The 14,973-nt window shown below is 42.6% G+C and overlaps 1 long non-coding RNA gene across 1 annotated transcript in view; it reads right to left on the bottom strand.

Annotated features, from left to right (window-relative positions):
* LOC128349295 (uncharacterized) overlaps positions 1-14,973 on the bottom strand; it is a 52,358-nt gene that overhangs the window by 9,231 nt on the left and 28,154 nt on the right. Inside the window, exon 2 of the long non-coding RNA XR_008318714.1 lies at positions 1,384-1,505. This is a non-coding gene — a long non-coding RNA (uncharacterized LOC128349295). The remainder of the gene's footprint in view (positions 1-1,383; positions 1,506-14,973) is intronic.

The following is a 14,973-nucleotide window of genomic DNA, read 5'->3' as shown; positions in this document are numbered from 1 at the left end:
TTAGGGGCCCAGCTTCACTTTTTGTCCCAGAGCATACTTTAACTTCACTACACCCCTGTCTGGGTTTGGTGAACCAGTTGGCTTCAGTAAAGCTGCATTTGCACCCTTGTGGCATTTAAATGTGCCACAGAACCTACCCACTGCAATGTCATTGTGGACCAGTTTTGTGATGCATGGGAGCAACCAGTTCATGATGGGAACTGAGGGCCACATTACTAGATATAAGGGCCACATCATATGATACAAAATTCATATCTGAAAGGCATTCTATGAAGGGAAAGCCACATGGAGATGATGATTAGAGTTGCCACTTACTCATCGTGGATTTTGGAAGCTCTGTCTGTTCCTGCCATCCTGCATGTATGACCTGATCCCTGTCATGCATGCCTTGGTAACTGCTCATATTTATGACTGCACTGAGCCCTTTTGGGACAGGGAACCATCTTATTTATTACTTATTTTCCTGTGTGAATCACTTTGAGAACTTTGGCTGACAAGCAGTATCTAAATATTTGTAGTGGTAGTGGTAAATAAGAGATTTTTGATGCCTTTGTGCTCTGGAAAGCCTTGAATAGGTGTGGTTTCTGAGAGCACTGATGGATATGCAGAGAACAACATATGAATAATCACCACACATTACAACCTACACATACAATTTTCTCAAATTTCTATATGGAGCTAAATTCCATTTAGGAATTTTGAGTGAAGATTTATAGTCTTCCCAAGAGTCCTCCCATACCAGGTATTGAAATGTCTTGTGTTTTTATCAAGAAGTAAGTGTTTTCATGAGCTGGCTCAGAAAGCATTCATGTTGGGTTTACTCAATTGGACAAGTGAGAAGAGCAGCACACAGCAGACCTCTTCTAATAATCCACTATTTATGGCTAACAAACCACTGGAAAAATCCAGTGCATAAAATGGGTGAAAAAATAAAAAGGTATAACTTATAGGTAGGCCTGGGATTCTTCAGGCTCCTAAGGAGATCAACCACAGGCTCAACCACTCACGGGGTACAGAAATGAAAGTGTTTTCCCAATGGCCTTCTTATTCTTGAGGCCTTCTGGGCTTGGCTCTTAAAGACAAGCCCTCTTCCCCCTAGACAGAGTGGCTAGTTACCCATGCTGGGTGACTTCACACCCTTCTGGTTCTGCCAGCCAAAATTCCCCTTACTAGACTGATCTGTTCATGATGTGTAGAACTGCTAGAAGACAAGAAGTGAGTTAGCATTTCACAATACTAGTAATTAATAGATGATAGGAAGTCTTAAATATACCAAAAGCTAATATATAACCTCATTTTGCCTGACACTACCGATCACAGGAGTTGTCCTTCCTGTTTGGGCATAAGGTTTTCTGTAAAGCTGTAACTAGGAAGAAATCTTACTTGGACTATATATTCATCCAAAATCTGAAACGTTAACACATTTATTATCAGTTGTCACTTCCTTATGAATGCATCTTTGTGAACGCACGTTTAGACCTATGGCACCATCATTAATCATTGCTCTGAAAAGAGAAAAAATGTTACTGGTTAATTATTTCTTTTGAAAACTTGCATTTTAAAACATCCTCCCCATCAGATCAAATTAGTTGTGAAATTGTGCAAGTATCCTAACCAAGCTGTTTTATAACCACTTCTCTCATAAACTAGGATTTTATTCAGAACAACTCCAGTTTCTCCTGGTCCATTTCCTCCCTTTTCTTTCTTACAACTAGTTTAAAAAACATAAAAACAAACATCATTTAAAACACACTATTAAAACAATATAAAAACCATTTTAACACAATCTAAAACCAATTAAAATACTTAAAAACAATTTAAAAACCTTGGAAGGCCAGGCCAAACAAGTAGGTTTTTAGGGCTCTCTTAAAGGCCAACAGCGAGCCTAAACTGTGGATATCTGCCAGGAGTGCATTCCATAGGCCAGGAGCCAGAGAAGGCCTGGTTCAAAGTTGCCACCAGACGTACTGGTGGTAACTGGAGATGGACCTCTCCAGGTTACCTCAATGTGCAATGGGGATCATACAGAAGAAGGCGCTCTCTAAGGTAGCGCCAAGCCGACCCGTTTAAGCCCAAACCATTCAGGGCTTAAAAGGTAATAACCAGAACTTTGTATTTTACCCTGAAACATATTGGCAACCAGTGCAACTGTTTTAAAACAGGCATAATATGGTCTCTCCAGGTTGCCCCAGAGACAAATCCAGCTGCCGCATTTTGAACTAACGGAAGTTTCCGAACTACGTACAAAGGCAGCCTCATGTAGAGCGCATTGCAATAGTCAAGCTTGGAAGTTACCAGCTGATGAACCATTGTTTTGAGATCATTCTGTTCAAGGAATTGATGCAGCTGTCGAATCAGCCGAAGTTGATGGAAAGCACTCTTGGCCATAGGCGCCACCTAAGATACCAGGGTGAGGCCTGGATCCAAGAGCACTCCCAAACTGCATACCTGTTCCTTCTGGGGGAATGTAACAGCACCCAGAACAGGAAGATCTAACTCTTCCCTCAGATTCCAATCTCCCACAATGAGCACATCCATCTTGTTTGGATTGAGCTTCAATTTGTTATCCCTCATCCAGCCCATAGGCAGGCATTTAGGGAGTGAATGCCATTTCCTGATGATGACGATGAGGAGGAGGAGGAGATTTGGGTTTCATCGGCATACTGATAACACCCTGCACCAAATCTCCTGATGACTTGACCCAGTGGTTTCATGTAGATGTTAAAAAGCATTGGTGACAGAATGGAGTTCCTGTTTCAAAGAGCAACTGTCACCAAGCTCCACCATCTGGAATCTTCCTGAGAGGGAGGAGCAGAACCACTGCTTCTATAACCTTCCTTTGATTAATGTTGAAAATGAAACTTCTGGCCATCTGCAAATGAAACTTCTGGCCACCTGGAATAGCAAACCACCATCACTATAACAAATCATTGTTCTGTGGGTTATCAAAATCCATTATATCCTGAGAAAGTTTTTCCCCAGGGACCATTGGGATACCTTACTGGATTTAAGGGAGTGGTAAATGTCTTCTGCGATTTGTCACATATAGCACAAGCTATACAGTGCCTGATTACATTTTCAGTGCATTTGTCCATAGCGGACCACCAGAAGCTTTCTCTGATTCACCTTTTAGTCAAGCTCATGCCCAGATGACCTTTGTCGGCAATTTTGATGACTTTTGCTTGTAAGGAGGTTGGTTTTGGGGTACCAAAGAGAGTGATATGGCATAGTAAAGAACATTTTCCAACCTCCTAGTCATCTCTATAACTTTATCCAAGATATGTGTCCCTTCCAATCGCAGTTTTGCATGCACTTTGGAGCAGTTTGTTTTCATAACAGTCTGATCCCTGATCATTTCATCAGTAAAGCTGGCAAACACAGAAGTTACAATTAAAGCACAGAATGCTGTGACATATTGATCAATAGATTCGCCAGGTAGTTGGGATCTAGAATAGAACTTGTAATGTCCAGCAATCACATTCAAAGTAGGGTTGAAATTATCATCTAAGGCTTGAAGAACAGCTTCATAAGGGTTGGCATCCCCTTCCAAGTTGGTAGGAAAGGGCAAATGTTTATATTTTCTCTGGCCTCTAGGTCACAAGCAGTGTCCCAGGCCTTCTGCTTTGCTAGAGTAAAATCAGGGGTCTGTATAGGTATACCCCATTATCTGTAGGCGTTCCATTTCTGCAGATTTCCATGGGTAATGAAACCACAAATAACAGGGCATTGAGTCTATGGCGATTGGGTGGTTAGGTTCCTGCAGAGCAAAAAATGAGTGAAAAACTACAAAAAATGGCAGAAATAAATTCAATAAAGTGCCGTACCATGCTCTGCATATCTTCTGCTGTCCAGCAATGTCCCAGAAGCCACAATTCCACATTTTTTGCACTGAAAATGTGGTGCATTTTTTAAAAAAAGAAAGAAAGAAATGAGCCACAAAATAAAAACATAAACTTCCAAGGTCATTTCTGACCACCCTGACACTGCGGCTATGCGGAATTTAACCCCTGCCCCCCGTATATGCCGAGGTTGCATGTCAGTTATCTGACTGTGGAATCATAGATGTTGGGTCTGTGAATGGTGATGTCTGCCTGTATTGTGAGGAGGAAATTGCAGAAATAGGACCTCCATTGTTTCCAGGGCAGGTTCTCCTGGGGTGGACAAGAAACAGGCTGCTGGTGGGATTTGAGCTATGCTGAAATGGGAATAACAGAGTGAATAACAGAGTCCAAAACTGATAAAGATAAAGTACTTTCAGGGGTTGTGCAGGTCAGGAAGCTCGAGAAACAATCAGCGGCAGCAATAGTAGAATGCAGCAGTCCAGGAGTGTAGGCCCAGTAATGCAATGAGATGAAGATGCTGGAATATTCATGAGCTTTACAGGCTCACACACATAACTAGTTCAAAATCTTATCGCCAAATGTTTTATAACTGCTCTCCTCACAAACACAAAGTAATCTTAGGTAGATTTAACTAGGATTTAATTCAGAACTCCAGTTTCTCCTTCTTCTTTCTCTCCCTTTTCTTTCTTACTCCCCCACCCCACCCCACCCCGCCCCCCCCACACACATACACTACAGGATCCCAACTGGGGGAAACTTCTCAATGACCAAAAAAAGCGCTAATTAGACAGTATACAACACAAGCTTTAAAAGAAAAGGAACTCTCAAATTGTTATTTTAATAGCTAATATATAGAGCCGTTTTTGTAGTGCAAGCAAGGTTCTACCATATACACTCTCTAGATCCTTTGGATCACTTAAGGAGACTGTACTCCAGATAGGAGGTTAGACTTGTGGTAGGGCCTTATCTGTGGTGGTGCCTGCACTATGGAGTTCCCTCCTTAATGAGGCCTATCGGATTAGTACTCTTCAACCTGTTTATAAACATCTGAAATTGTTTTTATTTCACTAAGTATTTGAATAATTTCATTTAATCTATATATTGTTTGGGTTGGCTGGTGTGGTTGTTTGATGCTGGAGGTTATTGTATTTTGAGGCCATCGTCCAGTTCTTGTAAACAATCACTGCACTATAATTAGTAGTCTCACATAAGGATACACATCTCCATCTACAACAAAAGAAGCATTAAGGTGGTGCATTGTGATGCCATTGGGGATGCAAACAGGGATCCTCCACCAATGCAATACTTGAAAGCTTGAAGCTAGTAGTTAATTTGGATTTTTACTGTTGCTGCTCTTATTTGATTCACTTGTTTTTATTGTTTTAACTATTTTACAGAGTTACCTGTTATTGTATAAACATGCTTTTATGTGTTTCCACTTGCCTTGAGTACAAGTTTCCTGTAGAAAGGAGACTAATACTTCATATTACTGTTCTTGTTACTGAGAGCATTTCATTTTAACTGCATCATAATACATTTGCAACAAGTATACATTTGGAACAAGCATAAAAGCAAACTGTTGCATTATGGGATTACAGTCCACCTGGAATCCTCTTTGCATCTGTCTCCAGAACTGAGCTCCAAAACAGAAACGCATAGCTCATGATAGCTGAAAAAATACACCATCAGCTGGAAAGAGGAATGCTGAGATTATGAGAACTGTGTGGCATATTTAAACAAATATGGTAGTTCCGTGCAGATCACTCCTCCAGTGGCTTCATTCACTTCATATTGCCCCAAGTGAATTTTTGTATATACAACTGACTGAGTTTGTTCCTGAAGTGGATCAAAGATCAGCTGGAGGCTTAGGAATGGGAAAGAACAACAATTCTAGAGCAAAGCAGGGCACCACTGCAAAGAAGGAAGTGACATCAGAGTTGCATGATGCTGAGGCCTGAATGGGAAGCAGAGCAGCAGAAGTTAGCAATAAACACTTTAGATCCCTAGGCAAAATATTGCCTAGGTATGGCCCTCTCACTTCTTAAGACAGGAAACAACGTCCTTCACTGCCACTTCCCACACAAACATCAGCCAACTGTTTCTTGCTGAAATCCCTAAGTCAGACTGTATATACTATGCATCTCTCAGGTCCAATTCTCACCTTTATTTTTTACACAGCAAAACCATCAGGAGATGACTCTCCCTATTATCTGAATTTGTTCATCTATACATTCATTAATTCAATCCTTTGTGCACAGCAAACCTTCTGAATGCCCTCCTGTGGTAAGATCTGGTATATGGCTCCAGGAAGACCAATGACAGTCACCACATATTGACTGGTTATTACCATGCCTACCTACCTAATACATTGCCAACATCATGATAATCGGTGCTGTTGCCAGGGTTGAGTGACTGAGTGTTGCTGCATTATGTGTTGTTTAAAGTAGTATCATTTTGCTGTTGATTTTGCTGTTGAGAGTGCATAGCATACTGACTTGATACTTACACCGCAGGGGACACATTGATGTTACTACCAATGTCAATAGCTGCAGGTGTAGTGCGACCATTGGACTGGCGGCTTGCTATTAAAGGACTGGTGGCTTGCTACTAAAGGATATGCATACATTACATATAAGAAGAACTGAATATTTCATCTGTCTACACACACACAACCACTACTATTGTAACCAAAAAGAGAGAGTAAATGTTTGTTTCGCCATTTGTGATTGATAAAGAAAAGCTTAGTAGCTTCGACAAAAGCCTCAAAGGGGAAATGCTCAAACAGTAGGTCAAACTTCCATTCACATGTTTTGTAATAAAAGGCTGACTGTAGCCTTTGAGCTGTGCTTCCAGTCACAGACAATAGCAATTGCAGAGCACGACTAATAATAGGATTTAGCATAAATCCACCACAGGAAGTGAACAGTTGTACTGGCAAATAATTAGCCAAGGGAACATTTTGTGGCAACATCAGGATGCCCCTTCGCTTTCAGCAACTTTGACTGCTGCAACTGTGATCAAGAAAAAGAAAGAAAGAGAAGAGATCTAAGGCAAAAGCAAATCTAGAAATTGTTGACTCGTGAAGAGGTTTATCCCTCTCCCGTATGTGTGCAGTGTCTCACTCCAGCCTTACCAGCAAGCAAGTTTGGATGGGATGGATTATTTAAAGCGCTCTCTCTCTCTCTCTCTGAATTCTTTTTAATTGCAAGGTGGATTGTGTTTATTTTGCATGGCTAACAAGTGGGTTCAAAGCAATACTTTGATCTTGAACCCCTGCCAGATTCCTTAAAGCTGAAAGCCCTCCCTGTGCAGCAGAGCAGACCTGCATTCACAAAGCCTCCCTAATTTGCAAAGGAATGTCAAAATTCCTGGCACAGCTCAGGACTGGGATGCATGTGGAGGCGACAGTTCCTTTCTAAACACAGAGAAGTCTATTTATTTTTCCTGTGGCCAGTTTCATTTGTCATTCTTCTTAAAAACAAGTTAAGAGGGATACTGAAACATAACTACCATTCTTTCCTCTTCGCCTGGTAAAAACCATTTTGAAAGAATGGTTTTGGTAGTATATTTATTTATTATTGATTATATTTATAGCCTGCTGTTCAGCCAACGTTGGTCTCCAAAGCAGCTTACAAAAATTAAACCCACCAAAAACATACAATGAAAGGTGTGTGTTTTTTAACACAGGGGGCTAGTTCTCACGATCCCTGCAATGCCAGGTGACCAGGTAGTGGAAGATTCACAAAATGTGCACATTTCCAATTTCCAATCATAAGAACCCAGAATTTTTCAGTGATGTTAGGTTGGCCTGGCACCAACTCAACATTTAATGGAGATTGACAATGCTACATCAAACCCTGGATTATTGATTTTCATTACATGTCAAGTTGGCATGGTTTCTTATGACCAGAAATCAGGAGCATGCATGCCTTGCAAATCTCTTACCTCCCAGTCAGCTGGCATCATGGGAAACATGAGAATGAACCCATGGTGGGAGATCTGATAGAGAGTTATTCTGCCCACCTTACAAAATCCACCTCTATGGGGTGGGGCTGCTCTACATGCTGGCTCCCCAAGAAGTGGAGTTGTTGAGTCCATAGCACAGGGCCTTCTTTGTTGTTGCCCCTAGATGGTGGAATGTCCTCCTGATTGAGAGCATAGCTCCCTCTATGCTGATATTCTGTCATCAGCTAAAAACAATGTCCTCCACCCAAGCTTTCAGGGGAGCATCTTAGCTGATATTCTACCACTTTCATCCCCACCTATGGCTGCTAATGACTACCAACCAACTGCTGGTTTTCATAGAAACTTAGTCCAATGATAAGAGCTTTTCCACAGGAACCTCACTAAACAAATCAAGCAGTGCAAATTATCTTTTCTGGCAGGGATCCTACAGCTATTAGTAATTGCCAGAAAACCTTTATTCCATTTGCAAGACAATCCATTAATAAAGTAGTAAGAATTGTCCTTGCAAAGTCGGTATGGACAAGCCATCCCAATTTACAACTAAGTGACTAGCTCTGTTGCTTTGGCAGAATTCTAAGGGAGTCTCACGATCAGTCTAAATCTAAAAGTCAGAAATCCCTGTAGACAATCGTCTGCAGACGATCGCGCATGGAGCCCTTGGCGGCCGGGTTGGCCACCCACACGACTGCCAGCTCTGTCATGGAGCCAGTGGGGGCTCCAGGGATTGGGGGCCGTGTGGCCCCCAGAAGTTCCAGGATGTCATGAGCAAGCGCAGGGGGCATCCTGGAGAGACTCCCCAGGGCCAGGAGGCTGGTTTCAGACTTCCGCAGGGGGGTCTCCTCATGTGTTGCCGCGGCATGGAGACTCGCTGCAGCAATACACGATCAGGAAGAAGAGGTTAATGGAGTGCTAAGGGGAGGGGGAATTAGGCGGGTTAGCTGCTGGGAGCCGCACAGCTCCGGTGGCAGCACACGATCACCAAAAAGTGGGCTAGGCTCCCTTAGCCCGCTTTTTGGTGATCATGAGAATCACCTCTATATTTTTAAGTGTGTGTGTGTGTGTGTGTGTGTGTGTGTGTGTGATAGAGAGAGAGAGAGTTAGTTAGTTAGTTAGTTAGTTAGTTAGTTTGAGGGGATGTTGAGTGGAAGATGAGTGGGGGTGGATATAGCCCTTTCCCAGCCCACACATTATTAAGAAAATAAGAACACCTCTGCTGGATCAGGCTCAAGCCCATCTAGTCCAGCATCCTATTTCATGCAGTAGCCCACCCAATGCTGCTGGGAAGCCCACAGGCAAGTGCTGAGGGGGCATGCCCTCTCTCCTGCTGTTACTCCTCTGCAACTGGTATTTAGAGGCATCCTGCCTCTGAGCCTAGAGGTGGCCTGTAGCTACCAGACGTAGCCACTGAGAGACTTGTCCTCAGTGAGTTTATATAAACCCCTCTTAAAGCCATCCAGGATGTTGACTGTCACCACATCTTGTGGCAGAGAATTCCATAGATTCATTACGCATTGTGTGAAGAAGTACTTCCTTTTGTTGGTCCTAAATTTCTTGGCAATCAGTTTAATGGGATGGCCCCTGATTCTAGTGTTATATGAGACAGAGAAAAATTTCTCTCTATCAACGTTCTCCACACCATGCATGATTTTATAGACTCTCATGTCTTCCTGTAGTTGTCTCTTAGTTTTCCAAACTAAGTAGCCCCAGATGCTATAGCCTTGCCTCAAAAAGAAGGTGCTCCCGGCCCGATCGTCTTGGTTGCCCTCTTCTGCACCTTTTCCAGTTCTACGATGTGCTCCTTAAAATATGGTGACCAGAACCATACACAGCATTCCAAATGTGGTAACACCATTAGTTTGTAAAAGGGAGTTATAAAATTAGCATTTTTATTTTCAATCCCCTTCCTAATGATCCCTAACATGGAATTTGTTTTTTTCACAGCTGCCGCACATTGAGTCGACACTTTCAATGAGTGGTCGACCACAACCTCAAGATCTCTCTCCTGGTCAGTCACTGACAGTTCAGACCCCATCAGTGTATATGTGAAGTTGGGTTTTTTTGCCCCAATATGCATCACTTTAAACTTGCCAACACTGAACCACATTTGCCATTTTGTCGCCCACTTACCCAGTTTGGAGAGATCCATTTGGATCTAAATAGTTGGATCTAAATAGAGAGATCCATTTGGATCTAAATTTGGATCTAAATAGTTTAGTGTCTTTTGCCAATTTGGCTATTTTGCTGCTTACCACAACTTCTAGATCATTTATGAACAAGTTCAGGAGCACTGGTCCCACTTCAGATCCCTGGGAAACCCCACTTCTTACTCCTCTCCATTGTGAAAATTGTCAATTTATATTACTACCCTCGGTTTCCTATCCTTCAATGAGTTACCAATCCACTCATGAACCTGTACCCTTATCCCATGACTGCTACGTTTACTCAAGAGCCTTTGGTGGGGAACTTTGTCCAAAGTTTTTTGGAAGTCCAGGTATACTATTTCAACTGGATCACCTTTATCCACATGCCTGTTGACATTCTCAAAGAACTCCAAAAGGTTAGCAAGGCAGGACTGGCCCTTGCAGAAGCCAAAGGCCAGTATGTTATCTTCATAACATACAGAATATAATTTTAACTGAATAGCGGGGGCACCAAAGTCATATGTGGCAGCTGGCACAGGCTGGGGTGGGGGGTGGAGAGGAAAACAGGTTCTACTTTTAAAAAGCTGTAAGACTGCAGCTCCGTGCTGCTGAGCTGGCCCCTGCTGCTCATGCATGGTGACCATTGGAGGAATCAACCCAGCAAAGGTTCTTACTGGGCTGACGACTCAAATGGCTGCTGTGCATGCAGGGGTGGGACACGTGGTGGTTAGACTCTGCACAGAGCTGGGCAGGGTGGCAGGCAGTGGCATGTTACATATTTTAAAAGGCATCATCAGCCTTCCTTACCATCACCCCTGCCTCAGCCACAATGCAGAGGACTGCTGTTCACTGACTGCAAAGGAGTGGGGCACTCCCCCCACCAAATAATTGCCTAGGCTGGTCCTGGCCATTTGAACATGAAGTTATTTCCTACTTAATCCGACTGCTGCCATTGGCAGGCAGTGGCTCTCCAGGTGGCAGACAGGATTCTTTCCCTGCCCTACCTGTAGAAGCCAAGGATTGATCCTGAGAACTTCTGCATGCAAAACACATACTCCACTCCACTATTAGGCTATTGCCCCTTGTTTGGACATGAAGCTGCCTTCTCTGGAGTCAGACCCTTCATCCATTTAGCTGGGCATTGTCTACACCAGGCCTGCTCAACGTTGCCCCCCGCTCAGCTCTTTTTGGATTACAACTCCCATAATCCTCAGTCATAGTGACCAATAGCCAGGGATTAGGGGAGTTGTAGGCCAGCATCTGCAGGAGGGCCAGCTTGAGCAGGCCTGATCTACACTGACAGGGAACGGCCCCTTACAGGGACCTTTCCTGGAAATAGGAAATTTCCTGCATTGGAAAAATGAAACAGGGACCTTTCCTGGAAATACACCTGGAAATAGTTTTCACCTCACCATTTCATTTCTTCTTTTGCCTCTTCTGCTACTGCTTCTTTCATTCAGCCCATGGTCTCACTAATTCTTGATTAGTTGCGCTGACCAAAACAATTTCTTGTAAGTCTGTGCAAATCTGACTCCACCTGGAGTCAGGCAGTATATTAATTAATTAAATGAATGAATGAAACATCTTCAGTTGGATAAGAAACACTGATTTATTGATTTAGTGCCATCAAGTTGGTCTCAACTCTTAGTGACCACATAGATAGATTCTCTCCAGGATTATCTGTCTTCAACTCGGCCTTTAAGATCTCTCAGTGGTGCATTCATTGCTGTCGTAATCAAGTCCATCCACCTTCCTAGTGATCGTCTTCTTCTCCTCTTTCCTTTAACTTTCCCCAGCATTATGGACTTCTCAAGGGAGCTGGGTTTTTGCATGATGTGTCCGAAGAACGCTAGTTTCAGCCTGGTCATTTGTGCCTCGAGTGAAAATTCTGGATTGATTTGTTCTTTGATCCATTTGTTTTCCTGGCTGTCCACGGTATCCTCAAAAGTCTTCTCCTGCACCAAAGTTCAAAAGCGTCAATACTTTTTCTGTCTTGGTTCTTCAAAGTCCAGCTTTCACATCCATAGAGTGTCACTGGAAAAACCATTGTCTAGATGTTTCTAATCTTTGTAGGTATAGACCAGGGATTCTCAAACTTGGGTCCTCAGGTGTTATTGGACTTCAACTCCCATAATCCCCAGCCTCAGTGGCCTTTGGTTGGGGATTATGGAAGTCCAATAACACCTGAGGACCCAAGTTTGAGAATCACTGGTATAGACACATATCCTTTCCAAGGCCTTCATTACAACCCTACCAAGTGCAAGTCCGCGGCTTATTTCTTGACTGCTGGATCCTTTACTGTTGATGGTAGATCTTAAAAGGCAGATGCTACCAACCACTTCAATGGCTTCATTGTCAATTCTGAGGCTGGTTGCTGTACCCGTTGTCATTAATTTAGTCTTCTTGACATTTAGTTGTAGTCCCATTTTTTCACTGTGCTCCTTGACCTTCATTACTAGAGCTTGTAGATCATTCACATTCTCAGCTATCACAGTGGTGTCATCCGCGAAGCACAGGTTATTGATGTTTCTTCCTCCAACTTTAAAACCATGCTCATATTCTTCCAGTCCAGCTTCTCTCAATATATATTCAGCATATAAGTTGAATAATTAAGGAGAAAGTATCCAGCCTTGTCTTACTCCTTTGCCGATCTGGAATCAGTCTGTTTCACCATGTTTCATCTGGACTGTGGTTTCCTGACCTTTATATAGATTTCTCATGAGAACAATGAGATGTTCTGGGATGCCCATTTTCCTAAGGATATTCCACAACTTGACATGGTCAACACAATCCAAGGCTTTTCTGTAGTCAATAAAGCACATATTGACTTCTTTTTGGTATTCTTTGGCTTTCTCAATTATCCAGCATGCATCGGCAATGATGTCTCTTGTTCCTCGACCTTTTCTGAAACAAGCTCAAACATCCGGCGGTTCTCTTTCTATGTAGGGCTCTAATCTGTATTAGATGATCCTGAACATTATTTTGCTAGAATGTGAAATTAAGGATACTGTGCGATGGTTTGCACAATCAATTAAGTCTCCTTTCTTTGGTATGGGTATGTAGACTGACCTCTTCCAATCTGTTGGCCACTGTGTTATTCTCCAAATTTGCTGGCATAGTTTGGTTAGAGCCTTGTCTGATTCTTCTTTTGTTGCCTGCCATATTTCTGTAGCTATTCCATCAATTCCTGTAGCCTTCTGATATGAGATCACAAAAATATTTTAAACACTTTACCTTTACTTCTACAGCACAAAAGTGTGGCTTAATGGCAGAAATCCTGTGGACATACACTATTCATCCAAAGAAGGTCACCAGCGTGGCAGTTAAAATGTGATTTCACACACACATGCACTCACACATACAGAACCTTACTGGGAAATGGCAACAGAGTCTTGAATCTATGGGAAGAAATACTAAATAGCAAAAATATAAATCATAATGGAAAACTGGAAATAAAACACATACATATGAAATACCAAACAGGAAAGCAGGGAGAAGGGAGAAAAATGGTATCTGTATATTATCTTTGTAGATTAAATCACAAAAGCCATATTTTTTGCCAAATGTATTGTATGTAAAGTTTATCATTGTCTCCAGGAAACAGCCCGGGAGCCCATGGCTCAATATGATCTTGAACTCTTGTCAGTTCTGAAAGAGATTTTTTAAAAAAAATGTTTGATCTTGCCTGAGGTGGAAGTCACTAGAGAATTCATAACTTTTAAATCCACGGGGAGAAATGGATGCTTCTGAGAGGAACGTTTATTTCATTCTTTTGGTCAGATAATGCTGTCTTCATAAGTGTTGCCAAGGCTGATAAGTCACTGTTTCTCAGTAGTGACTAGTCAACTGCTAGCTGACATCATGATCAATGGCTGACATCCTGACTAAAAAAGTGCAGAGAAGCCCCAGTACTGCTGATGGTTTCAACTAATACAGCATCAGCAATCACATGGGGGGATTTCAGTGACCTCATCTTCCCCCAGCAGTGCTCTTTGCCACACAAAAATATGTCCTGGAGGGTAACACAGCCCTCAGGGAAATATTTTCAGATGGCACAGAACACTTTCAGGGGAAGGGGAGGTCACTGAAATCCCCATCACCACCATGTGAGCACCAGTGCTGCATTAATTGGGAACTCAGCAACAGCATGGGTGTTTCTCAGGTAGTCTTTGTTAGTTTGGTTGTCAGTCATTGACAACAGAGAAGTACTAGCAAGAAGCAGAGGTATCTCCACATTGTACTACCACCATGGCAGCTGAGCTCGAGCAGGTATGTACAACTTCAGCTCTCCAGCTGATGGAGTACAACTCCCATCATCCCCAGCCATGGTGGCCAATAGTTGAGGATGATGGGAGCTGTAGTCCAACAACAACTGTAGACCTGAAGCTGTGCTAGAAGTTGGATGCTTCATGCGACAGTGCATGCTCATCACTAGGCCCCCTCCCACCTAAAAGTAAAGTGTACCATCAAGTCAATTTCAACTGCTGCCCACAGAGCCCTGTGGTTTTCTTTGGTAGAATGCAGGAGGGGTTTACCATTGCCTTCTCCCACACAGTATGAAATGATGCCTTTCAGCATCTTCCTATATCGCTGTTGCCTGCTATAGTTCCAGCAGGGATTTGAACCAGCAACCTTCTGCTTGTTAGTCAAGCATCTCCCCACTGCACCACTTAAGGTGGTCCCCCTACCACCTAGCATCATCATTACCATTCAGGTTACAAAAAGGAGCAGGGGGCAAGATTTACAACAAAGGTAAAAGACTTGCTCTTGGACATACATAAAAATTAAACTGGAAAAAAAGAGTCATATTCTTTTTAAAGAATCCTTTGTGGTTACTTTTTTCTACCTCATCATAATCTGAGATTAGAAACAAATGTTTGTTTGTTTGTTTGTTTGTTTGTTTAAATTTTTTACATTTTATATCCTCTCTTCCTCTAAGGAGCCCAGAGCTGTGTACTACATACTTAGGTTTCTCCTCACAACAACCCTATGAAGTAGGTTAGGCTGAGAGAGAAGTGACTGGC

Source organism: Hemicordylus capensis, chromosome 3 (genome assembly GCF_027244095.1).
Source record: "Hemicordylus capensis ecotype Gifberg chromosome 3, rHemCap1.1.pri, whole genome shotgun sequence".
NCBI lineage: Eukaryota > Metazoa > Chordata > Lepidosauria > Squamata > Cordylidae > Hemicordylus > Hemicordylus capensis.
Note: the sequence above shows the minus strand (reverse complement) of the source record. Positions and strands in the feature narration are given on the sequence as shown.